At 33.5% G+C, this 27,065-nt stretch overlaps 1 long non-coding RNA gene across 2 annotated transcripts in view; it reads right to left on the reverse strand.

The window, feature by feature from the left end:
• The window catches only part of LOC106103706, a 121,821-nt gene that overhangs the window by 76,503 nt on the left and 18,253 nt on the right, over positions 1-27,065 (reverse strand). The gene's annotated exons all lie outside the window — the stretch shown is intronic.

Below are 27,065 nucleotides of genomic sequence, written 5' to 3' on the forward strand. Positions count from 1 at the left end.
GGGCGGCGGGCAGGCGGCGGTCGGGGGGCGTTGTGCAACTCCACTCCAGTGCAATGTGTCGCCACCTTTACGCCCCGCCGCCTCCGACAAATATAAACCGCGCTAATCACTTCCTATGCCCGATTGTTTCGATGAATGCGTTTCGAACTTTATTGTAATTTATGGGATGTTGAAAAGTTAAACTTATGCATGTTATATCTAAAATATAACATAGAGTTTATCGTAAAATTGACGCAATAACCAATTTCTTGATATCTCCGAAGAATTTTTATAGAACAACAAAATACACGAAGCATTTTTAAGTAATGGTTAATCATATGTACATACGAGTGATGAGATATTCATATATCTGAAGAAGACATATATTGTAGGTACCTATTAGTTAATGAGTAACACTTAATTTGTATGAGCGATATAAAATTGTTGATTTACGTCCATGTAATGAGTGTGACCACAACAATTGACGAAGTGTAAAGCGAGTATCTCATGAGACAACGCAGAGGATCGGCACTCCAGGAATGTTTCAGTGACTAACCGAGGCGCAGTACTGCCGTGTTTTATGCAATCCACTCACTGCCCTGACTGATCGCTATGTAAACGTTTTGCGACTGAAGGAATTCATTTCAAATATTCAAGAAATACAGAACACAGATAACATATTTACATAAATAGAACACGTTGAAAGGATAACGAAAAATTGTCTATTAAGTAAGTCTTACTAATATTATAGATGCAAGGGTTTGGATGGAAGTTTGTTGGAGCTTGTAGCCAAACAGCTGAACAGATCAACATGAAATTTGGCATAGATGTAGACGACAGTTTGAAAGAACTTATAGGCTGCTTGATTAGTTTTTTTTAATTCCGCGCGGGCGGAGTCGCCGGTGAAAACTAGTAAATAAATAAATGGAAAACATTCAATGATATGCTTGATAGACTAATGAAAGAGTTAATACAGAGATTTGACTACGTAGAGAATAGAACAGGATAAAGATGGATTATATTGTAATGTGAATTGCAAAAATAAAGCTTCACTCTTAAATACCTTGCGTCTATTTTCTGTCTTTACTAACTAAAGACGTAGTAGTAGTCATTTTAATTTTTTATCCGTAAACAGTATAACGTCACCTAAGTCCCGTCGATACAAAGGGGGGCGTGATTGGAAAGCAATTTGTTTGAGACACACAGCCTTGAAATGGTTCGAACACAAAATAATCGTCCAGTATTGCATACTATGACTAATGACATATAAATGGATAAACAATAATTGAGCCACGGACACATTTTGTATAAATGTCCATTGTAATATCGACTTCGTTCGCTTCGTTACGAAACCGATTTAAGAACTTCGATTCAATACACGAATTATAATAAACACATATTGTACAACTTGGTTTATTTGCCTACGTTATGTTAATTTTTATATTTGTTACATGTTCGTTTGTTACATCTCTTTTTATTTTTAGAAAGAGTGTGGAATAGATATATTTATCAAACTTAATAAAATAAGAAAAAAAATTTGAACAGCACCTAAAACATTGCCTTCTGAGAATCTAATTAAAGACTTGTTGTTTAAGAACATATTAAATTTAACATACGTTTACAAAACGTCCTCTGTCCCCCACAAGCCATGTTTTATCCTGACACTGAAATCATAAACTCCACTACGTTCAGTTCAGTTCAATTTAAACTGACAGTTTCAACTGTCGGAACTGAGCTCATGTTGGTCCATCTATAAAGATGTTTTACAAAAATGTTTAAAGCAGGTTTAAGTTAAATAGTCATTACAATTTATGTAATAACAACTTGTTACCATTTACAAATAGCCGCAATCACAGTGACGAGTGCTTTGAAAATAAATACTGAACCGTACAACTTTGATATTACTAATCGGTATAACCTGTTTGTTACCGCATAGTGCGTGATTATGTAAAAGACGCGGCACTTACGCGTTCTGCGTCACCGAACGAAGCACTGTGACGTAGGCTCTAACACTCTATGGACTATTTTTATTCCATGAAGTCAGAGTTTACACAAATATAAATCCTTTTTTGTTTTCGATTGCGTCAATGACTAAAACTTATGAAAGGAAACATTCGCGGATTACGCCATTAGGACTTCAAGGAAAATACAGTTTTTGTACCTAAATGAACATTGTTTTAGTTAATATTTTTTAAAAATTACTTCTACAACCTGGCATGCCAGTGAAAGCTCAAAAAACATTTTTTAAGTTACCTATATATAAAATAGCTTTTACCCGCGACTCCGTCCGCTTGAAATAAAAAAAAAAGTACATAACCTATGTATTCTTCCAAACTATTTTCTAGATCTATTCCAAATTTTATCCACATCCGTTCCGCCGTTTAGGCTACAAACTCCATCTATCTAAACTTACGCATTTCTAATATTAGTATGAATTATGATTAATATTATATTAATTAAACAAATTGGTATTTTTTACGAAAGACATGCATTCAATTTAATGCAAAAAGGATTTGAAACCAATTCGACTACGTCAACGATTTCTAAAAATGATTAAAAAAGTAACTACTAACTTTCAGTTACGTATTGAATTAATGAAAAAAATTCTAAATGCACCCACTGCAGTGCAATTTACAGTTAGCTGGTGAAATGAAAGTAACAATCGTTTTATGAAACTGGACAGAAGGTGGTCTGGTCTAATTGACGAAACTGCTGTTACACAATACTGACTAGAAATTGACAATTGAAATGAATCTAAATTAAAAAAAGACAACTGCCGATCAAAAATTGTCAATTGTTAAGAAACTAGTATTACTAGTTATAAAGATTTTTTTACAAAAATGTTGCCAACAAGAATTGAAGAGCTATAAACAACAAATGCATAAAACTGTATGTAAATTTGATTTTATTTAATTCATGACTTACAACTAACTTTTGGTGTTGCCTGTCATTTGGTATCCAATGCATGATGCTGGTTTATTACCTTTTTCTATAAAAAGGCAAATAATTTAACCTACTACTCTAACATCAAATAATTTAAAATTATTCGATCGTTGACAATATGAGTGCGCATTATGTTTCGGTAAAACTAGGAAACAATTTGCGGAGCTAAAAATAATAGACTTTCTCCATTTGTTTTGCAGCGCAGTGGTACGGCCGTGTAACAATGGACACGAACGACTGACGTGCATCCACATATAACAGAAACATGTAACTACAACTGTATTACATTAGTATTAAGTGATTACTAAAGGCGTTAACAATGAAACCTAGAATGGGACCATAGAACATCTCTTCAGATTTTAATAAAACCGAAATTGGAAATATTCGATAATAAGTCCAATAAAAATAAAATAATACAAATGATTATTAAATAATTATTAAAAGTTTGTTTAGAATAACTAAAAGATTTTTAATTTATTTTATAAATCAATGGTTCGCGTTAGTTATATTGGCTCTTGTCCGATTATTACTGTTACATAGAAAGCTAACGTGTTTTACTAGTATCAGTAATAATAAGAAAAAATGAGTGAAGTCACTGTTTTTCCAAGCCGTTTAATTATTTTTGTTATTTCACAAGTAACAACAAAAACGCGTTGAAAACTGATGCCGCGTTATTCTTAGTTAAATGTTTGTACTGCGAAAGGACGCAAATTCGAATTCGTCATATAATAAATTTAATATTACAGTTAAAAATTTATTATTCTAAAACAGCGACAAATTTCATTCTAATACGAATCCGTCTTTCGATATAGATCGTTACAAATTATTCAAGAGAAATTATCAAAAGATCAGACACGTCTGTTAATAAATAGAAAGGAATTCCTCGAAACAGTCGCACGGTGTTCCGGTACCAAACATGTTTTGATAGTACTAGGCGCTCGGCTGGCTGGCGTGGCGGCGCTCATGACATTTTAGATCTATAACAAGGCCATTTACCGTTACCGCTCCAGCCCAGCGTCCAAACGATGGGCCTTAATTGATTCGAATGCCCGAAGGTTCCACTAGCAAATGTTTTCTATAGCATTCATAACTAACCTTGGTATAAACACAATACGTTACCTTTACTTATGACAACACAAAGCAGCCCTTATGCAATTGATTTTGATAGTGGCTAAATATAATTCGTTTAATATTAATTAAATATTAACATAATTTACAATTATTTTTTGACTATAAGTGACTAAATCAATAGAAAAGGATTTAATTAATATCTCTCCAAAATTAAGCGAAACCGACATACATACTATCCAAAAAGAAATCATAATGATGCATCAAAGGCATTACATTTCTATTTTCAAAAACCAGAAGCTTGACATTTACATAGCAATACACAGACTATATCTTTTACTAAAATTTCTCAAAAACATTGATTCTGATTAAGCTAACTTAAAGCATTAAAATAAAGTTGCATTTTATTTGCACGACTCAAAGTTTTTACGTATATTAAAGCATTTAATACCTAATAGCTTCGAAGACATAAAAGCTTAATAAAGCTTCTCAAAATTTTTTAATTGGTAACTACAATAAAATGTGAAATTTTGAAAATGATAGAATTTTATTAAAAATTTTGGAATCAATCCATTTAACTTAGATTAATGGGTAATTTTAAACTCTAACAAAGTTTAAAGATATTTCCTATAAATACTATAACATACTTTCGTTCCTCTATAAGAAAGCGGTACAAGATAACAGTTAGAAGCTGTAAACAAGGTGCGTACGTAACGTAAACGTGACGTCGACGTTCCGGGTTACAGGTAATGTCGGCCGGGTTATCTGAAGCGTGTCATTAGCGGCCCCATCGCAGAGGAACGCGGTTTGATTTCGACATTTGACAATCTGTTTACGTAATATCGAACTAGCTTCTCTCATTATTCTTTGGACCTAACTCAAACAATAGGTAATCCGAGATAATTATACGATTCGGTAACTTGTAACTGCAATTGTTTTCTTCTTGTTGTAACAATCGAAAATTGTCAATAATTATCATTAATAATAATAGTAGAAAAATGTTGTTGAATATCCGTTTTCTGGGCACACGAAAATCTTAAAATCCTGAATGATAATAGTAGAAATGAGATAATCTATAGTTGTTTACGAACGGTCGCTTTCTTTTAATTCTAACAAGTTCGCGACATACCAAAAACTATTAACAATTACTACTTTCGAAGCGACTAGAAATGTTTTTTGCTCGCGCGGGAGAAATATGTTTATGCGGCATTTGCTTTCACGTCCATCTCGAAAGTAAATCCGTGTCACCAAAACGGCTCCGACGCGACGACGCGGCGGTGCTCCAAAATCGGAGTCACAAATTGAACAATGAGCCGCAGACATTGCGGACTCGAAGAGAAAAATTAATTTAGGTATCGGTGTCGGTCGACGACCCCGCGGTTTCACAAGCGCCCGATTGCGCTCGTAGTTTGTGTAATCCACCGGCACAATGCGCCGCCAAATCTACCGGCCCTCGAAAATACTCACCTATGACGAAATTCTACGCGCTTCAATAACTCATTGCTCCCAGCGATAACAAACCGCCCAACGCAGCACGACAAACCATGGCAAGTCAGATATACATATAGTAAACAAGCCCATGTCTTTCATATCATAAAGACGCTTTTGTTACCACAAAAATAAGACTCTGTTTACGTTAACAAATGCTTAAACCCTTTAACCAATTGTTAGTACTACAGCTGATAACGTAATTAAATCTAAAATCACAATGATCACAATTAAATATCCAACAAACAAACATACACAATTGTTTTCCTTTAAAACAGCCAAACGAACCGATATATCACCCAATAAATGAATTCAAGGAAACCATTAGCATAGTAAAATATGCGCAGGCGTCAGTATAAATCAATTTTAAATCATATACAGCGTCATAACGTTATCGCGCTATATAGATATATTGCTACTATCAATCGACAATTATAAAGATCGCTGAGCGCAGCGCAGCATACGCGGTGTAATTGGAAGATGAGATCGCGAGGAACTTGGCCCGAGGCGGCATGAATGAAAGCCGCGGCCTGGCATCGCGTTAACTGTTACTGCGTCCTATACCCGACTCGAACATATACCGAACGTATCAACAAACACTGCATACAATGCTTTCTAATCAAACACACAATTTGGACTGATTCTAGTCAACGACGCAATGTAATTCGAATGGTTCAAACAGTTGTTTATTACAATTATGGTGTGGTGAACCTTTAAGGATATCGACATCCAGCGAACGAGTTTTTCCAGTCCGTATCATCGCAATATCACTTATTATTGAAACCTGCGGCGCGCTCGCGACAGGTTACCGAGGCGTTTATCATGAGATATGTTTACCCTCACAAGTATTTCATTTTAAATCGGAAGGATTAGCACTCGGTTGTATACGAGTATCATTGCTTAATGAAGTAGAAAATAGTAATTATTTCATACATCTCAAATCGTTTTTTTATAGTATCAGGTGGCAATCCAGCGAACGAAACTTAAATCACCATAATCAATCGATATAGTTTGCTGATGCTTTGACCTATCTTAAAAACGCAGAAGAGGGGACGCTAAAAAGAGTATTTGTCCCCTTCTTACGCGTATGCTCACAGACCATTCGTGACCATTCGTTAGACGTTGTTTTAGGCTCTACCACTGATAAAAAAACTATTTTTAATTACGAATTTTAATAGGGATTAATTATATTAAATAATAAAAATCTATACTATTATAATAAAGCGTAAACACACACTTCTTTGTTGCATAAGATGTCAGCAATTACAGCATATTTTTGAATAATTCTGTTTTAAATAAAAAGCCCTAAACTCACGTCACGCTTTAGGCTATATATTTTCACGCGATTAAACTTAGGGGGTAAATATTTTGGATAAAATCCTAATGTGGGAAAAAGACCATAAGTTGCTGCCAACATCAAGGAAGCAAGATTGTCAAGGTTTGTTATGTCATGTCATTATGACATTTGACATGTAAACAATAAAATAAAGTTTTTATAATTTTATGCGGATGAAGTCGCATGGGAACAGCTAGTTATTGATAAATAAGAAAATGGTAAGTTTTAAAACTTTTAAAAGAGATTATTATACTCGTAGTTCACAAAACTTTATGCATAAATAATTAGAAGATAATGTTATGATTTATATGATTGTTAATTAATTATTAAATTATTAATTAATTAAAATTCTAATACGATTATTAATAAATTAAATGCTATTTCAATAAATCTCATAATTATGTTATTTCAATTTTTAATTTGATTACAAAATTAAATTTATTCTTTTTATTTTGTTTTATGGATTGATGATTTTTAAAAACATATATTATTTTTTGAGACAAAATTCTTTAATTACATAAAAACATACTAAGGCGATGTAAGTGCGACAAAAACCTGAATTGTAAGTTTATACTTAAGTAAAAAATAAATTTGTATAGGAATTGACTTACTATTCGTATAATCTCTAGCAGATGTCGACTAAAATTAACTATGAACATTACGTAAACGCGTTATAAATTTGTCATTATTTTTTATTACAGTTTTATGTATGTATAATGCAAAGTTTAATGTCAGTTTTTTTGATAATTTAAAAGGTTATTCGCGTTATAAATTCATGATCACACTAATACTGGAAAAATTAGGTAGCTTATCTGTTATGTGGCATTTTATAGCCGAATTAGAGATGGAACGTCTTATGATAATCTAATCTCGTTTTTTATTGTGACTTTTTGTAATTGAAAGATTTAACGATTTTCCTTAAAGTATGGTTTAACAATAACTTTATAATAATTTATTTTTTCATTTCACTGTAACTTACAATTTCAACATTAGAAAAGTTCTTATGAAAATATATGTATACTAATATAAAGAGGAAAGATTTGTATTTTTGTATGTAATAACCCAAGAACTACTTGGCCGAATTCAAAAAAAATTCACCATTAAAACGCTACGTTATAAGTAAGTAACGTAGGCTACATTTTTTATATTTATTTTTTATTTCGCGAAGACGAAGTCGCGAGCAACAGTAAGTGATTTATGACATTAGTGAATTAGTATTTAATTGCATATCTACATATATATTAACAGGATTATGTCTAACTAGAAAATATTCAGTAATACCGGGGGCGTAGCCCACGCGTTGTAGCGCTCGTAGCGGGATGACGTCACAGCCCTATACTGCTACGACATCTACGATACACGTCACAACACCCACCCGTGTATAGCTTGATTCTATTTTTATATTCTCTCTAATTGAATTCATATTTCAACAGCATTATTTAAAAAAAAAAACATGACCTTATGAACTAACAATGATAAGGAAAACAATTTTTTTTTAAATTACTCAATTTTACTAATTACGATATACAAAACCACTCGTAATAAAAGTAAGTATATGTTTTCTAGTTACTAATTAATGATTAAGTGATTTTAGAAGAGATTTTGTAATACTTTTTTACTAAACTTATTTTTAAACCTTTGCTTTTAATAACTAGGTAAGTATTCCAACGCTTTTCCGCATTACCAAAGACAACAGACCGCTATCGTGAGGTTAAAGTTCTTAAGTGAAATAAATTTCAACAAAGTCGTGTTCTCGATTTCTCGTAGACACTTTCATATCACGGCTAATGAGCTATGAAACTAAAAGAACTGACAAATAATCGAATGTACGTTCGATATAATTTGACAGAAAATCGATACATCACAATCGATTTCTAGACTAATTGCTAGCACACTTTGCATCAGCTCTATTCGCGCGAATAAAAAATTAATGAATACGTATGCATACTAAATATATTTGGATATTAAGATAATGTCAATGTTGCTTATACTCGTACATTGAAATTAGTGTTATTTATACTAATGTTATAAGGTGGAAAGTTTTGTATTTTTGTATTTTTGTATGTATTGAAATTACTCGAAAACTATTGGGCCGATTTCAAAAAATCTTTCACTATGAAAAAGCAACCTTATTAGGATATATTTTTTTAATTTCAGGCGTGCGAAGTCGCACTGTATAGTTGACGTAGATGCTTCATTAGTGTCAGGCTGACCTAAGTTTCAATGGAGTAAAACTCAAGTTACGTTAGTTCGGAAACGTTATCGAACCAAAAACACTAACGAATGGTTAAATCTAGCTGAGAAACCGGACATAACAAGCGTACAATAAAAGCGCGTCGCGGTGATACCAGCTCGCAGCGGCCGGGCGCCAACACAACGCTCACAAACTCAATACGGCATAAATTGTTTTTACTCGAAAGCGTTTTTATTTATGACCACAAAAAGTAATAAAGTAGTGAGCAAGTGCGCTTTATTTAACTCGACCGTAGGCTATCCACACATAGTGGATTTAATGAGACTGAATTTAAACAACTATTTAGTAATATAGACGTACAAATGTATGTAATGTTTAAATAATGTTTTAATGTTTTTTAATGTTTAAATAATTTAGTTTAGTTATTCTTATCTATACTAATATTCAAAGAGGAAAAATTTGTATTTTTGTATGTATTGAAATAACTCAAAAACTACTGGGCCGATTTAAAAAATTCTTTTACCGTTGAAAGGTAATTTATCTGTGAGTAACATAGGCTCTATTTTTTAGTTTCACGCAGGCGAAGTCGCGTGCAGGAACTAGTAATAACTATAGTTAATCTTGTGAGAATCATACTATTGTTTGGTACATTTTTACTTTACACATAATTTTATCATAGATTACAAAGCGTTATTTTTACTATATTAAAAGCTAAACTATTAAAAAGAAAGAGCTTTTAAAAGCTACTTCGAAACAATGATTGTTTTATGTAAGCCATAATATAGCTTCAATATTATTACATGTGTGAAAGAGTCGTGACTAATAAACAACAAATTAATTCTCTTGTACCAAAAGCTATCGTGGTCACTTAGAGGCGAGCGCACATTCCGGCCGCAGAACCTGTCCCAGCGGGTGAAATCAAACGCTGAAATGTAAAATAGCGTCCGTCTTTAGTACATTGTCTCGCATATTATCAACGCTTCCACTTGACCGTGTAATACTCGGGTATAAAAATCGGCTTGCCACAGAGAAATGCGGAGTGCGGAGTACGGAGTGGGCGCGAACTATGTAAATGCCTACGCGCTTGGCGTACGCTTTCGAGATGCTATCGGCAATGATGTAAACGCAGCTTTATGAGTAGAAATGACAAGCAAACTAAACGGCACGCTGTAATTAGGTATTTCTTTCACTCGCATGAAGATTATAATCCTAATAACAACTTGTTTTCTAACTAACGATAATTTTATTTACTACCAGTATGTTAATACTTTTACATATAGTTTATTTTAATATGCAACTCGATTTACATTTACGACGAATGCTTTATATATTTACTAGCTGTTGCTTTCGACTTCGCTCGCGTGAAATAATGCCTATGTTACTCCTTGATATTTATTAACGGTGAAAGAATTTTTCAAATCGCCCCAGTAGTTTTTGAGTTATTTCAATACATAGAATACAAAAATGTTAATATTTCCTTTTTATAATATTAGTGTAGTCTAGTATAGTCTATATAACTGTCTCGTTTAAAAAAAAATAATTGAAAATACGGTTGTTCAATGAAATAATTTGGAATCAGAAGCGTATCGTCTCTATTCGATTTCACTCGGCTATGAGTTTTGATGTCAGCGACAAGCGATTACACTCTACAAACACGCTTCGTAAACTAAATGTGTAAAGCAAAACGCCTGTAAATGAATCTTTTTCCTTAGTTATATACATAATAATAATCTAATTAATGAAAGTAAAGTACATATAAAAAACATATGTAAATTTCTATAAAATATTCCACTTATCTATAAAAATCTAAATACTCAAATAGTTTTAAATAATAATCATAAATCAGTCGTCTTTTGTCGCCTTTTAAAATATCATTTTCACACGACCATAGGTCATTGACCTCACCGCTGAGTGTATAAATCATCAGAACACCTTATGTTGTGAATAATAAAGTCACTAGAGCTATTTTTATCGTTATTAGTTTTGAAAATCGCCGTAAAGCTATACCTTTGTTGTCGAAACATTCCAAAACAAACTTATTTATGAGTATGTAACGCGGTTCTTATAAGTCGAATTTTATATAAACATTTTATTATGTTTAGAATAACTGTTATAAAACTTTTTTATTAATTTTGATATTTTTATCGTTATTATTAAAAATAAAATATTTGCATTTTTAATGAAAGTACCGATATGTAATATGTTATGATAAATATTTTAAAAATAAAATACACGATTTAAAAAATAGCTTTTGAACAGTTTTAATAATTATTTATCAATATATAAATACACAAAATTTGTTAACCATTTAATAAACAACGTATAGACTTCGACACAGATGAGCGGCACGTTAAGTGGCTCGCGCTGAACCTGACGAAAGGAGCTTAGCGATTTAAGCTGTGATTAGTGAGCGTTTAGCATCGGCCGCGTTTACACAGCTAGATTTATCGCCATTAAAAACTTAATGACCACTTGAAAGCTAGCTCCGACGGAATATCAACCGCGTACATAAAATTAGCATAAACTTGTTTACACAAAACTATTATAAATCTTTGTCTTTAATTTATTAAAGCCTCTATTTGTCTTGTCAGGGACTAATTGATTAAAATCATTGTACTGATATATAGTGTTAACATAAGCGAGTCGCGCGACGCCGTTATGTTAATAATGTTCTAAATTATGTCCAAGTGTTATTTTTCCGTGTTTCAAGCAGTAACAAATATATTCCTGTTCTTAACTTAAATAGTTTTAATGTATCGTAATAACAAATATATAAATATTTCTCTGATTTTGTATAGAAAGTTACAAAAAAAGACAATGTGAAATACATTATTGACATTTCGATCAAGAAAACAAACGCTCAGTAAAGCTGACTCAAAAGAATATTTTTAATCATTAAACGACTTTTATTAGAATTAATATAGACTTTTGAAACATATTATATTGATTTTAATAACTGAAGCGTAACAGTAACCAAACTCCTGTACCTGTCGGGACCCCACAGATTTATTACTATAGGTTTCGAACGTGACAAATATCCATCCATCCAAACTTCATATGAATATGAGGATGATTTGCACTTTGCCGGTTAAAGGTAGATAGAAAACGACTGAAAGATAATGGCTAAACATAACTGCTTACTGAAATATTCTATTGTCTTTATACATTTTTCTATATATATATTTCTTCTCTTTATACTTTCCCTTTATATAATTCCCTATTCTTAAATATTTTTGTTAGCTTCCTTTACTAATATAAAGCAATTTAACATATTTGCCAAGTTCAGTATTTGTTCTTTTTGCTTGTATATTATCTGCAACTTCGTTTTTCTCCTCATCAATGTTGCCATATCAATCTAAGCTAACATATCTGCGATATAAATATTTCTTATGGGTTGGTGATTGCTATGATTAAATATATAAAAAAGTGAACTAAAAATTTTAAGTGACAACCTTTTTGAATCCGAATATTTACGGACGACACCCGAAATGTCAAACAGGTAGATGTGTTCAGTAAACGTGAAGGCGGGGTGCGGGTGCGCAGCATTCGGATCCGGTTCTGTCGAAATCGGAACATTACGCGGCGCGGCACGGTGGAATAAGATCGCGCATTTCGGTGCACACGTACGTACGTATAATCAAAGAGCCGCGCCGATGTAACTGTGAAGCGAGCATTTGTCGAGCTTGCCGTGTCAATAAACTTGATTCGAAAGTGGAAGACGCTCCGGCTTACATAAGCAAGTAACAATGTGGAGCCACACCGGAGAATTACCACAGATTATACACGAACTTTTTAAAATGGACGCTACTTTTTTTTTAATAAAATCTTACCATGACCAAAACAAACATAAGATTTATTTAATTAACATCAACAATCATATGTTTGACATTGAGTTATAATTTAGATTTTAAAAAATCAACAATTATGATCTTTTCCAAAATGCTTATTGGAAATTACCGTTAATCGGTATTATTTAAATACTCATTAGCGCATCTGTGCATGCACATCCCTAGCGCGGGGCGTCTAGTGGATAAACTCGCGCAGTTCAGTCGGCGCGGCCACGGCTCGCGGCACGGCGTCAGTCCAGTTATTTGCAAAACCGCTATTTATAGCAATCCCATAAGCAAACCGACATTCGGTACACCACTTCATTTGATGAACGTTTATATTAAAAAAATTCTCTATTGTACTTTGATCAGCAACGTTAAAGGTCCGAAAATAAAAGAACAATAAAGGGCATTTCTCTTAAAAAGTAAGAAATGAATAGAGAGTACAGAAACGTATTTATAAGCATAAATTCAAATTTTTATATCAAAGTAGTCATTGGAAAATTGGGCATTTTTTTAGCCAACCCTTTAAGATGAAAGTGTCGTGAGAGTTTGTTTAGATTTATTAAGCCAAGTGTGAGTTTTATCTAATACGATTTGATCGAATCGTTATGTTACATTTGATGCGTAACCAAACTCGGAAAGCCGTCTAATAGCCGGTCGCTTACATAATTCGATACCTCTATGTAATTTCTTATTTAGTACATAGAAATTAACTCCATACAGATACACTTTTACACTTTAGTTCTAACAATAATTATAAAATATTCTGGCTTTAAATGTTAATTAATACTTTTACGAAGAAAATCGGACAACACTAGATTAGGCATATATGTCCCGTCCCTATCTGACAACTGTGAATGTCCTTCAGACGTATTGCAATAGCGCGCCTTTTTGGCGGGATAAGTATTCTAGGTGTTGAAGTTAATTACGTTGATACGGTTAAAACAAACTCCAATAATGCCTACGCAAAAATGCTTAGTTTAGTTTTTTTCCCATTAAGGCCATCAGCCCATTGGGGGTTATTTGGATTGATCTTTGTAGCATGGCTACGATCTACTGGCGATCGATGATTACTTTTGGCGGGCAAAACACATGTAGAGATTGAAACGTCAAAAATTAAATAATTGTAATTATAAGGCATCTTATTGTTCTACATTGTAACGTAACATAAATATGTTGAAGGTCAACTAACGACGTACACATTACACAGCACACTGCTGCAGGTGTGTAAAGTGACGTTGACAGCTTATTGTCAGGTGGAATTATCACCACCTGTGCGATACACTCGTTTACATAATAAAAAACTACTTAAAATTCGTATTCACATCCAGTCTAGAAACTATTCCGCTCTAAGAGTGACTCAAACCAAACCGAAATTCTTTCAATTTTTTATTCTTCTGGAAATTAAATTATAATGTCCAAAAAATTAAATAATATTTGGTAAAGTCATGTGATTCGTGCCATTAAAAATATTTACCGTGTTTTATTATCTGTGCTATACCTATTTGCGTTTTACGTAATTAGGCGGGCGCAAATAAAAAAATCCTCGCTCGGTACAGCGCTCGGTCAGCTAGACAAAAGGCTGAGTGAGATTGTAGTAGCCTCTCCGATCGGCTAAAATACTTTACGGTGGGTTTATTAATTAAGGCGGTCGGGCCGACCTTGCGGGCGCAACACTTGCAAGGAGGTCGGGCGCTCGAGCGAGACGGCTGCAGTGAGACATCGCGCTCGCTCTAGCGCCGCATCCCGCGCCCGCTGACGTCTCCTCATTGACCTTCCGTTATCTGTGGGATTGTCGGAATCGTCAACGGTTTTTGTCACCGACAAAGCCTACAATCATTTAATGCTACAAATTCAACAATTATTTTTATTGTTAGTGCAATTTAATTACTTATTTTTAAAACTTATCAATCGAAAGTATTCGATATCGTCGACTAATTAACTTCTTGATAATTTGTAGACGCGTTTACATACACATAAATTTAATAAATAGCATCACTTATTTTTGGCTATCACAGAATACCTACTTGATATAAAATAGTCTACAGCAAATTAATAAAAAAGTAATAAAATAAATAAGGATAGGCATGAAGATATTTAAAAGTCGCTCAGTCGCCACGCAATTATGGATGCTAAGAGGCAAATCTACAGTAAGCCAGTATACAATGACGTATCATACAAACACAAACACAGCCGCGCCGCCGCGCCGCGCCGAGCAGCACAGAGAACAATCACGGGAGAGCGCGGCCCGGGAGATCACTCGAAACCGCACCTTAAGCTCATTGTCAAACCGATTACAATAAACAAACAGGGACAGACGCGGTTGGAATCCTGTCAAACAGGCGAGTTCGAGCGTTGACTTATTATCGGTAGAGCATTTCTGTCGCCCGCAACGTCGATCCGAAAACAATCTTGAAAGGACGCTGTAAGATGCCATTTCGAACGGCACGGAGACGATACAGGTAAAACACGAGCGGCGTCGCTCACTGCCCACACACACAGGCGCGCGCCGCTGCCATAAATAAAAGATTCCTACAGAAACAATTGTTGCGTAGAGGTGAGTCGAGGCCTCAGTGAATGTACATAGTCGACTAATCGCCATCGACCGATCGCGAAAGTAGGTGACCGCCCGTGATTGACGCTCTTGCGAAACCCCGTTCGATGACATTTAAACTAGCCGGCCGACGCGTTAAACCCTCGAATGTTATGAAATTAAATTATTCGCAATTGCCAGCCCATACGTTTTGCATTCGGTTACATATTCTACTTCACAATCCGATGTGGACACATTAGTGATGTTAATACCATGTAAATTAATTATTATCTTACTAACTCACTGACCTCACGTTTCAATATTCACTATCAACAAATATACAAATGGCAATTAGTCACTTTGTTGAGATAAGATTGCTTCGCGTGTCCGAAACTCGATTCACGCATATCGATTTTTTTCGACGTTTTATATTTAAACATCATTTGTTTCTATAATCCAAACTCTACGGAATCTCTGTTCCAAGATAACGCCGCTCTACTTAACCTCGGCACACAGATACGCGTAAACATGAAACAATACGGTACAGCGGAACAACTTTATTATTGCGCGTGAAATCCGTACGCTATTCAATATTGAACTTAACTGTTTATGAAATAAGGTGCATTGAGGATGAATGTAAATATTTGGTGTAAGTCGTGTGAACGACTACGTGCACTTACACAAGCGGAGGCGTGCGTGGTACAGTGCGCACACAGGCGCGGGGAGCATCTGCGTCGGTACGCAGTGACGATTGTGTGTGGGAATGCCGGGGAAATTTATACTCGGCGTTCATTTAGTCGGGCCGACCGTCACACGCCCAACTGTAATTCACACATTTGTATCATTTTATAAAGCAAACAGTCCTGTATGAGATTATCATTAATTAAAACTTACCTACCGTTACACAGATGCTATCGGATTACGCCTGACTAAAATTTTAATAGCCATCTTTAGTAGTTCTTTAACGCTTCCTGTAAGGCTTGTGTATTTGTTTATTTTACGACTGGAAAACTGTAGCACGTTAATAAAACAAGCGATTACGAGTTTCGCACACAATAAAGATAAAAATTATATAGTTTTTACGATTTACAAAAAAAATTTTTTAAGAAAATATATACGTTGAGCTAAGAACTGGTAAATTAGTAATACACTCCCTACCCGCCAAGTAAACTTTTCCCTAGGATGTAAAAATAAGACTTAAATTTATCCTCCCCCACCATACTAATGTATAAGATTTAGGTAGGTAGGCAAAAATAAGTATTCACGCCATATTTGAGAGAATTTTACTAAGCGATTAAAAACTACAACAGTATGCATCCAAATTTTCTTAATTTACCAATGAAAATAAAAAGTACAAACTTTTACACAATTAACATAATTGTAACTAGCGATATTAATTTTAACACTGCACTAAAGATCTCGTCAGGATTGCGCGCGAATATCCATCCTTGTAATGACATTGACAGCTGTCAGCTAGGGACGTGACGTTTATGCCGACAATCAAGTGTTGCATCAATTCTAGAGCACGGTACTAATTTTCTTCTTAACAATACAAATATGTAAATACATGCTAAATATAAATATAGAAACGTTTTTTTATGTTAACTTTGTTTATCAGAAAAACGACGATGTGAATGAACTCACAATTAAATACATACCTAATTAACTTGTTCAGAATTGTTTAAAATTAACAATCTATATGCAATTACTTTATATACACTAGTATTGTAGACTTCAGTTAAAGATTATTTTCATTTTAACATAAAATATCAGAATTGCGAATTCAAAACATATTTCTTCTTACTTCGAATAAATATTTTAGAAATAAATGATCTATTTTAAGAATTAATCTTAGAGCAAAACAAGATATTCCCAGTAACAATTCTAAGCGCTTTTACTGAATATAAAAATATATCTGTTGAAGTATGGCAGCCAGACGGTCAATGAATTCAATCGAGCGATTACTGTTTATAAAAACAATAATATATTTGATAGCGTAGAAATAATTGTTGTATTGTCCCTACATTTCTTTTGAGTTCGCATATCACTTTTTTTTCTGAAGTCAATAATGTCATGAGTACGGACAACTTTTGATAGGATATGCCAGATGTAAGCATTGGGACATTTAGACTTTGGCGCTCTTTTTGTCTATGCACGATCGCTTCATTAGGCGGTCAGAGTACCTAAACTGACTAAAATTATTTAAAATTATTTCTCTCGAGCAATATGATCTAAGACCAAAATATTTTTAAAACAACTAATATATAGTTTAATAAAATAGTCAATCTTGTTTTGCCCGTTGACATTACAATTGTATATTATGATTTTTTAAACCTATTACAGTATAATTTTACTAATATTAAAAATGCGAAATGTTGGATGGATGGATAGATAAATGTTGGAGTTTGTAGCCTAAACGGCTGAACGGATCTCGATGAAATTTGGATATAGACAGAGGAAAATCTGTAAGAACACATAGGCTACTTACTTTTGTTTTTTTTATTTCCACGCGGACGGAGTCGTGGGCGAAAGCTAGTAAATAACATATGTTTTTATTTTTGCAACAATGAATTACAAAATGTGAATTTAAAAAATTGCGCTGTAAATTTTAAAAATAAACCCAGTTCATGCCGTATTGAAATGAAATTTTACGATTAGCCTTGTACGACTTCCCTATTTATAATAGCTCGATCTCAGATTTGATATAATTTTACATCTGAATTCACCAAACGGACATCAAATAAAGTGACCTTTGTCAATGACATTAAAACAAGTGTTAATTTTTTTTCCCTCATTCAACGGAAATTTTATTCTTGACCTTGATTAAGTCGTACCGTGGAGATACATAACATACATAAATATGTATGTTTTGCAGAATAGTATGCAAAGGTAATAATAATATAAGATTACGAAGAATAATAATATAAGATACGACTCCGTCCGCGTGGAATTAAAAAAAAAACGATAGTGAGTAGCCTATATGTTCTTTCAGACTATCCTCTATATCTATACCAAATTTCATCGAAATCCGTTCTGCAGTTTAGGGTACAAACTCTAACAAACATCCTTCCATCCATCCATCTAAACTTTCATATTTATAATATTACTAGCTTTCGCCCGCGACTCCGTCCGCAAGGAGTTCAAAAAGACAAAAGTTAGTAGCATCTGTGTTCTTCCAGACTATCCTCAACGTCTATGCCAAATTTCATCGAAATCCGTTCAGCAATTTAGGCTACAAGCTCTAACAAACATCCATCCATCCATCCATCTAAACTTTCACATTTACAATATTATATAAGAAACATTGAAAGCTGCAAAAAGATATATCTAAGCTCTTCGTTTTCTACACAATTCTTACTGGGCTCCATCCTCGTATAACAACAATAAGTCCCTGTCCTACCACTAGCTGAAAGAGGTTGATAGCTTTAAAGTGACGTCACTATTAGATAGAGTACCGAAATCCGTTACTTCCATCACATATTTTAAACGTTGGATTGTCCTATAATTTCCAAGTATTATAGGACAGGCCCTTACTCATTTTGGCGTTAATTACTTAGTATTTAAATGACACTAATAAACATATAAAAATAAGTAAAGCTACAAAACTAGCATTTAGAATCAATTACATACATTCTAAGTCACGTGAATTCTTTTAAACTGGTGTAAATAAGTCTGTTTTTCAAAGAGAAAACTCTAAAAATCATTTTTCAACGTTGTGGAACTGATTAAATCAACTTAAACATTCAGCTATCTTGTTAATTTCATGCTAAGAGATAAATAAATAATAATAGTACCTAACAGTGATATCTTTATGTGGCGCGTGAGAAAAAAACTAATTTAAATTGCACGAGCCTTACTTATATAAAAATGTGAATATATCGAAATTGTCAAAACCATGTATTCTAAAGGTCAATTTGCGTCTGCCGCAGAAATTTATTTTATAATTCTATTTAAAATTTTTTTGGTATGCCGATAGAATGATACTAATACGTACATATTATAAATGCAAAAGTTTAGATGGATGTTTGTTAGAGTTTGTAACCTAAACGGCTGAACGGATATCGATTAAATTTTGCATAAATGTGGAGGATGGCCTGGAAGAATACATAGGCTACATGTATTAGTTTTTTTTAATTCCGCGCGCACAAAGTTGCGGGCAAAAGCTAGTAATAAGATAACTAAACAAGAAACATAGGACGTAAGAACCCTTTAAACTAGGAGGCAAAGAATGTCCTTTGTTTCTGATCATTAAGTTGTTGCAAGCCTTAGTATTCTCAAATACTTTAATTTTCATACACTGACCAATTTTCATAAACTATCCTACAAAAGCCTCTAGTAAAGCATGACTTTTGTAATTCTAGTAATTGACTTTGACAGGCTAGTAACGATATTTTTATCATATTTATGTAATTATCAAGTATTTAATACAATAACTAGTGGAAAATATTCAAGGTTTTAAAATGTTTCCTAGCAACAATTATGTTTTTTGCTCATTATGTCGGAGTTTAGAAACATTTTCGTGATAATTTACACGGTAAGCATTTTCCCAGTATCTTATATTCTAAAGTTGACACAATGACATGTCCGATCTTGACGAACAATTACGTCGGTAATACTTGTAAATGCGCAACAAAGCAAAATGGGAACAAAAAGTTCACTCCGTAACCAGTTGTTACATAACGCGACGCGTTTGTCGCATTGGACTGTCGATAAAATTACATCTTTGCTTTGCGTTTCAAATATAATTATTACGTAAACATTTTAATCATCAGACTAAAGAGATTTGAGAAAAGAAAAACTCGAAGACCATTTTTCTCATAAGGATACGAATGAGATACAAGATACAAAGCTTTTCATCTTCATCTTCAAGTCCATATATCCAGTTAGTTGTAATTTTATGTATGTATTGTTCTTCACTAAATTCTAAAACTGATGAGGTGCGAATCGTTTGTAACATCAACTGTTATAAGCCGTTACATATGATGCATCTTGTATTTTGCTACTTGTTATCGATTCCAAAATCAATTCAACAGCGTCAGATTTAAATATATGAATAAAGCATCAACAATCAGCAGGTCACGTTCAATAACATGTTTAAATTCGAATATCGTTAACAATTCGCCAAACGCGATCTCCATGACCGTCTTATTCATTTGCTCATCGCGATCTCGCAACGTAAATCCGGCGAAAACATAATTTAAAATTACAATTAAGCCGCGATGTTACCAGCACAGTTTATGATAATAAGGCTGCTGCAAGGCCTCGCGGGGCGCGGGAAGGGGACGCTGCGTGACGTCACGCGTCTCCGTCGCCAAGATTATAATCGAGACAGTTTACTTTATTGTCATATTGATTTATTGCGATCTCGTGCTCATATCGACCCGTTACTATTATAGTCTGTTGCCAATTAATTGGCCACTCGGAGCGTTGACAGCGGCACTTACATGTCAATCACGTTGCGGTTTTTTTATCTGTCGCGGTTATTTTATCTGTATCAAGTTGACTAAAACAAATAAGCGTTCAGTGGTCACGAACAGTGTCATGTATATTTAGATATCAACCTAATTGTTTACTAATTAATTGTAGAAATGTAGCGATATAGAATGGACAATGAAATAATACACCAAGTGAAAAAATGATTTAAACTCTTGTTACAAACACTACACCTTAACGTCGCACAATCTTGTAGCAAAAGTAAATGGTAATATAAAATGTACCTAATATAAAACTTTAGACTTTTACCACTTTGATGATTTCTACAGTTTTCGGCCATCTTTCATGTGATTACCTGAAGCTAGAAGGAACAGAATGTAGGTATCACCAATGTTTTAGCACACAATGATTAAAGGGCACACATTAATTGCTTACTACATTATAACGATGATATCAAGAACCACTGCCAGGGCACCGGCCTTCTCGGCCATCTTAGCAGCAGTTGACATATCTATACATTCCCATGTCGCCGTTCTCATAAGGAAACAATTACAAGAATGTCCATACTGGGGAAGGTCGGTGAGTATTACATCGCATACAAATTAAACCCTCGCCCAACAGATATCCTCGTGAGCTGTCCGATTGCCAAGAATCAAACAAAACCGTATGAATGACTCTATTGTTATATGTTTAAAGAAAGACATTCATTCATAATCACGCATCAGGAATAATTTACAAGGGTAAAGGCCTCTGACGAATCTAGATAGAAGGAAGTGACAATTTTCTATTTAATGCCAACCACACAATGAGGAAATCTCATCCTATAAACAGAAACAAGATGTAAAAAATACTCGAAATATGACGACAATGTCTTGATGTCACATGGTATTCCAGAGGCTTTGATTATGGCTTTCAGTGAGACATATGTTGTTAAGCGTCTCGGTTACAATATCTTAAATATTAATCGTTATTTTAATTATTTTTCTTTTGTTAAAAATAATATTTGAAGATCGAAGCATTAAAATTCGATGAAGTTATGTGATATCATTAAATTAACTTACGTTGTGCGATCACATTATTTTGTCCGTGGGAATTGGCGCAATCAAAATCATAAATTGATTCTAGATCCATAAAAATCGAACCGATTTGAATATTAAAAAAAAACATTAGGATTCTACAAGCGTCTACAAAACTCAAGGATGTAGATTTAATTATGACATTCTCGTTTAAAGTCGTACTGGTTACCGACCTATTTAAAAATATATTCAACATTTATAAATACGTGCCCAAAAATATACAGCCTGGTATTTATATTATTCTTTTTGTAGCCTAATTCAGAATTTGTAATGGATTGGAATTTAAAAAATGATTTGTAAATGATGGTAATATGGTGCAATGGGGTAATGGACTCCAACCCCATTCGCTTTAAAACGTTAATTAGTAAAAAAGATGTATTTAAACATGTCATCCGGTTAGTTACCATATCGAAGTGTTACTAAAAGAACGATTAAGTAAACCGGTACACTTTATTGGCAAATTAATGGGACGATACGGAATAATTTGATACGGCTGGTTTTATTTTGACGGGCCGCCAGACATCGTGTGTATCAACAATCGATTGTTATATGAGACAAGTGCGAGGCGCCTTGGTAACTGAACTCTGCGCTCACAATGTGTCTCAATGTGCCAACAATACGACCATTTCAAACATTACATTGCGAAATTTTTACAAACGTCTCATATAACAGTTTACCAATACGTGACAGATGAAATAGATCGAACTAAAGATTGTAATAAGTAATGTAATTTGATTTAATATAAAGTCAACTAGAAGGAACAAGTAACATGGAACAATCTAAGATCCAGGAGCAGACCGGAAACAAATTAGTAGGAGAAGGACTAGTGAAACTTTGGGAAAATACCAAGTCTCATATCAAAGATGTCGACAATAGAGTGTTATAGAAGAAAGTGATAAGAACTTATTATCACGTGGGATAGCAGCTAGAGTGAGAATAATTCAACTGCATGTAGCAACATCAACAAAGAGAGTCTAAAAAATTGAGGATTCTTAGGATTAGATCCTTAAAGGATTTTGATTGTATCTGTTTCTTGTTTCTTGTAAGGTTTTCAAATCGTTCGGTAAATTAGGTACCTTAGTATCTAAGATCCATTACCACTTAATGTCAGGTGCGGTTACTTGGTCAATGCTTGACTGTGGTCAAGCACCATCGAAGCAAGTGTTTCAAGCACTGACTTTATATTGTTATAAAAACAAGTTACAAGTAACTGAAATTGCTTACTTGATAAAATTTCAATTACAATTGTAATGACTCAGTAGTGTTTATTCGAACTACGTCATAACATCGAAACATATTTCTTGTCTATCTATTAAAATTTATCCATAGGCCTTAATCAGATAACAATACTTTGTCCTAATTAACATTGTATGTATTACTTCAACACTAACGTATTATATTTAAGAGATTGATAACATAAAATGACATCGCAATGATGATTATCAAAAAACATTAGAAGTGGAACGAAAAACAATTGTATTAACACAGAACTAGATTACATTTTACCGTGGAATGTATTAATGCTATGATTCTTGTACACTGCAGGTCATAGTCATTGTAGAGTAAAATAAGGTGTTACGTACTTGTCATGTACGTGACGGAACTATTATCTTGATATACTAGCCCAATAAGAATATTTACCCTTAGTTAGATTTAAGGTACAGTCAGAATAAAAGATGTCATTTCTAAAAACAATGGATATAGTACGGATACTTTTACTATTGTATCTTTATATGCGGCGAAATAATAAGGACATATACAAGGAAGTATTAAGAAAGAAAGATGGCTGCAAAGGTAGTGGAAGATCGAAGAAAATATAAATAAACGGATGGGAATTAAGATTTGCTCAAGAAAGGAGTAATTTCAGGTGTGACGTCTGATAGAAATGTAAGGAAGAGCACGTACTGTGCAGACCCACCGCAGGGACAAGGGCAAGTTGATGAAGTTGACAAACTTATTAGGCAATGTTAACTATTTAACATGCTGTTACACTCATCTTTATCAAATGTCATACTGCAGTTGCTATTGTTGCCCTCTGGTTGCAAGTGAATATTGTTGAATAAACGATAAGAGTGAGGTTGAGCGGGACAGAGAGTGCGCAGCGACCTCGCGACTCATCTGCTATGCTTAATCGGGTCGAGCGTTCAATGTCGGACATATCATTACGACGCCCAAAGTATAAACTGACGCGGAAATAGGATTTGAAAAATATGTCGAACAAAAACGTACAAGAGTGATGTAGAAGCTTCTAGATGATTTTTAGCTAAATATAACTTTAGTGTCACAATTTGAACCAATCTCAATACGACAAGCAGAAAGGAAACTAAAAGCAACAATCTCAGTATTAAAATCAAGTAAACTTTTAAAGATTAAACAGTTTTCTAGATTTATTAGACATCTTATAGGTCAAAATCAAAAATGGGTACGAATTATAAATACTAAATATATGATTGTCGTAATCGCTTATTTTTTCCCGCTGAAAGTGTTTAACTTAAGGCAAGTCTAGTGTCAATGTTATTACCAAGCGGTTACAAAAGGTATTAATGTCGGATAAAGATTACTTCCTTAGATAAAATATTGTAAATAGAGTACAAGCTAAATAAAGGAATAATAAAAACTATACAGCATCTATTAAGCAAGAACGAATTTAATAAAAACAAAACAAACACGTATATAAATCTATTCGACTTAAAATACTCCACGGTTTTTTATTCTGATTACTTAATTCCGAAACTTTTTATTTCGATTTAAATTTAACCTCAAAAATTTCCTTCAGTCACCGTCCTTATTGAATTAATTTTCAATTACTGAACACATTTGAATAGATAATTCCAATAATGTCACACTTCTTGACGTAAATTTTCCAACTTTTTTTTTTAACTGATGTTATAGAATTAAATTACTGCTACTATTAGTAAGCGGTAAAAATCTAGATGATATCAAAGCTAGAGTAAATCTTATAAATTTTATTTTTAGATATGTTTAAGACTAACTAACATAAATAGTAACATTCCTACCCAATACCTTTCGTGCATGTTTTGCCATGTCACAAATGCAAGACTCGCGTTCTAATGCTTGGTGTCGTCTCTATATTGCTAAATATTTGGACCATAGTATTTAAGGTTTGTTTCAGTATTCGGCTCTTAATCTAGTAATTATATATTTTTTAATAATAAGTACTTGTATAAGCAAAATACTTGTAGATCAAAACATAGCGTATTTATACAACAGCCTCCATTTAGTCCAATTCTATCGTTATTTCAAAGGTAATGAAATGTAAATGCAAATAAATGACGGAATCATCATTAACTGTAGATACAAGATAAAAGCATGTGAGTAGCGGTTTTTTTAACATTTTGTTTACATAACTATTACATGTGTACACTGTTCCATGAAAAAATTTGACACTTTACTAGTAGATCTAAACCTAAAACTGCTAACTGTTATATTACATTATGCTAGACTAAGTGTTGGCGGCGACTTCGTCCACGCAATAATAACATAAAAAAGTAGCCTATAATATGCCCGTCTATGTCAGCTACCCTTCAGTGAAAGTCCGGTCGAAATAAGACCAGCCGTTTCTGAGATTACCCGGAACAAACGCGGCTTGCCGACAGACAGACAAAAAATGTTAAATGCGATTTTCGTTATCAGCAATGCAAATACATCATCTTCCCGAAATCTGGAATTTTTACTTTGACATTACAAACATATAGTCCAATTTTATTATATGTATAAATGATAGCAATACAATGATAGCTACAATCTAGGCTAGGCTTAGGGTCAGATATCATTAACCAATCTTTACTTTACTATTCTTTAGGCCTTGCACCCCAATGACATAGAGTTATCACAAACTTTTCAGATTTTAAAAGATTATTAAAATACTAAACAAACCTTTAATAGACCTAATATAGTTGTTAATTCTACTATAAACTTAGCCTGAGGAAAATAGGAATAAATATAAAGTTTATTTAAGCGAAAATTCAAGCTTATTTGCTAACTATTACAGTTAGTATTATTAACAAGGGACAATTTATTAACACGAGTCAAAAACGAGTCAAAAGGCATATTACAAGTCACTTTAATAATAAAAAATATGGTTCCGAAAATGTTAATAAATTATTGTAGTAATCACAGCTTCAAATATGAACAATGAAAACTCAACTACTATCCGGAAACATTCGATAGTTGAAAATCATTGAAAACAAGGCAATAAAACACGTGTTCAGGTTATATATAAAAATTATTACAGTTCCCACCTTATAAAATTAAAATTAACATATTAAAAGACTAATTTTAATTAATTGTTTCTTTTATTTACTCAAACATAATGCACTAAATAAATTTAATGTAACGATTTTAGTAGCGATTTAATATAAACGATTCGAATTCTTGAGATTTCTTAGAACATTTTATAGCTTTAATTGGTCAGTGCTTTTTTATTTTTATGGAGTTTAGTAAATACGGCATGCAAATGTTGATTTCAAATAAGATTGATCAACGTAGCTTAGGATACTCGAAGGTACAACTTTTAAGATATTTTTTGGGCAGTTATCTTGCTTATACAAAAAACTGTCGCCCGCGACACTGACCGCGTAGAATTAAAAAAAAAACAAAAGTAGCCTATGTGATCTTCCAGGCTATGCTCTATATCTATGCCAAATTTCATCGTAATCAATCATACCAAACAATCTTTAGAAACATTAGCCTATTTTTTTAAGTAATGCTTTAATTTTCGAATAAGCCAAGTCTTACTAAAGTAGGCATTCTCTCAAAATATGTCACTTTAGGAGTTTATTACAAAATTTGTCTCTCAACCAAAGCTGCATTCCATGCATCGCAATAAATCAACGCTTCAAGCGTGTATTGAGGACAAGTCCGACCTAGGAAAGGTAAATGCCTCAATGCTAGTTGTGGAGCGCAGGCGTGAGGCGAGAGGTCGCCCGTTCTAACGCGGCCCCGAAACAAATACGCACTATTTGCCAATATACGCTTCTATAACTCCACACGTCTGTAATTATGTAAACGAAAATAATTTCATCAATATAATAAGTATTTGTACTTTGGTCATTATAGTAGGCAGGCAAGTGTTGCTTTCAAAGTTATCCGTCATACGCAGTCAAGATTTACAACGAATGTAACATTTATGTTCCATTCTTGAAACACTACTAATTATAAAAAA

Source organism: Papilio polytes, unplaced genomic scaffold (assembly GCF_000836215.1).
Source record: "Papilio polytes unplaced genomic scaffold, Ppol_1.0 DF823731.1, whole genome shotgun sequence".
Taxonomy (NCBI): Eukaryota; Metazoa; Arthropoda; class Insecta; order Lepidoptera; family Papilionidae; genus Papilio; species Papilio polytes.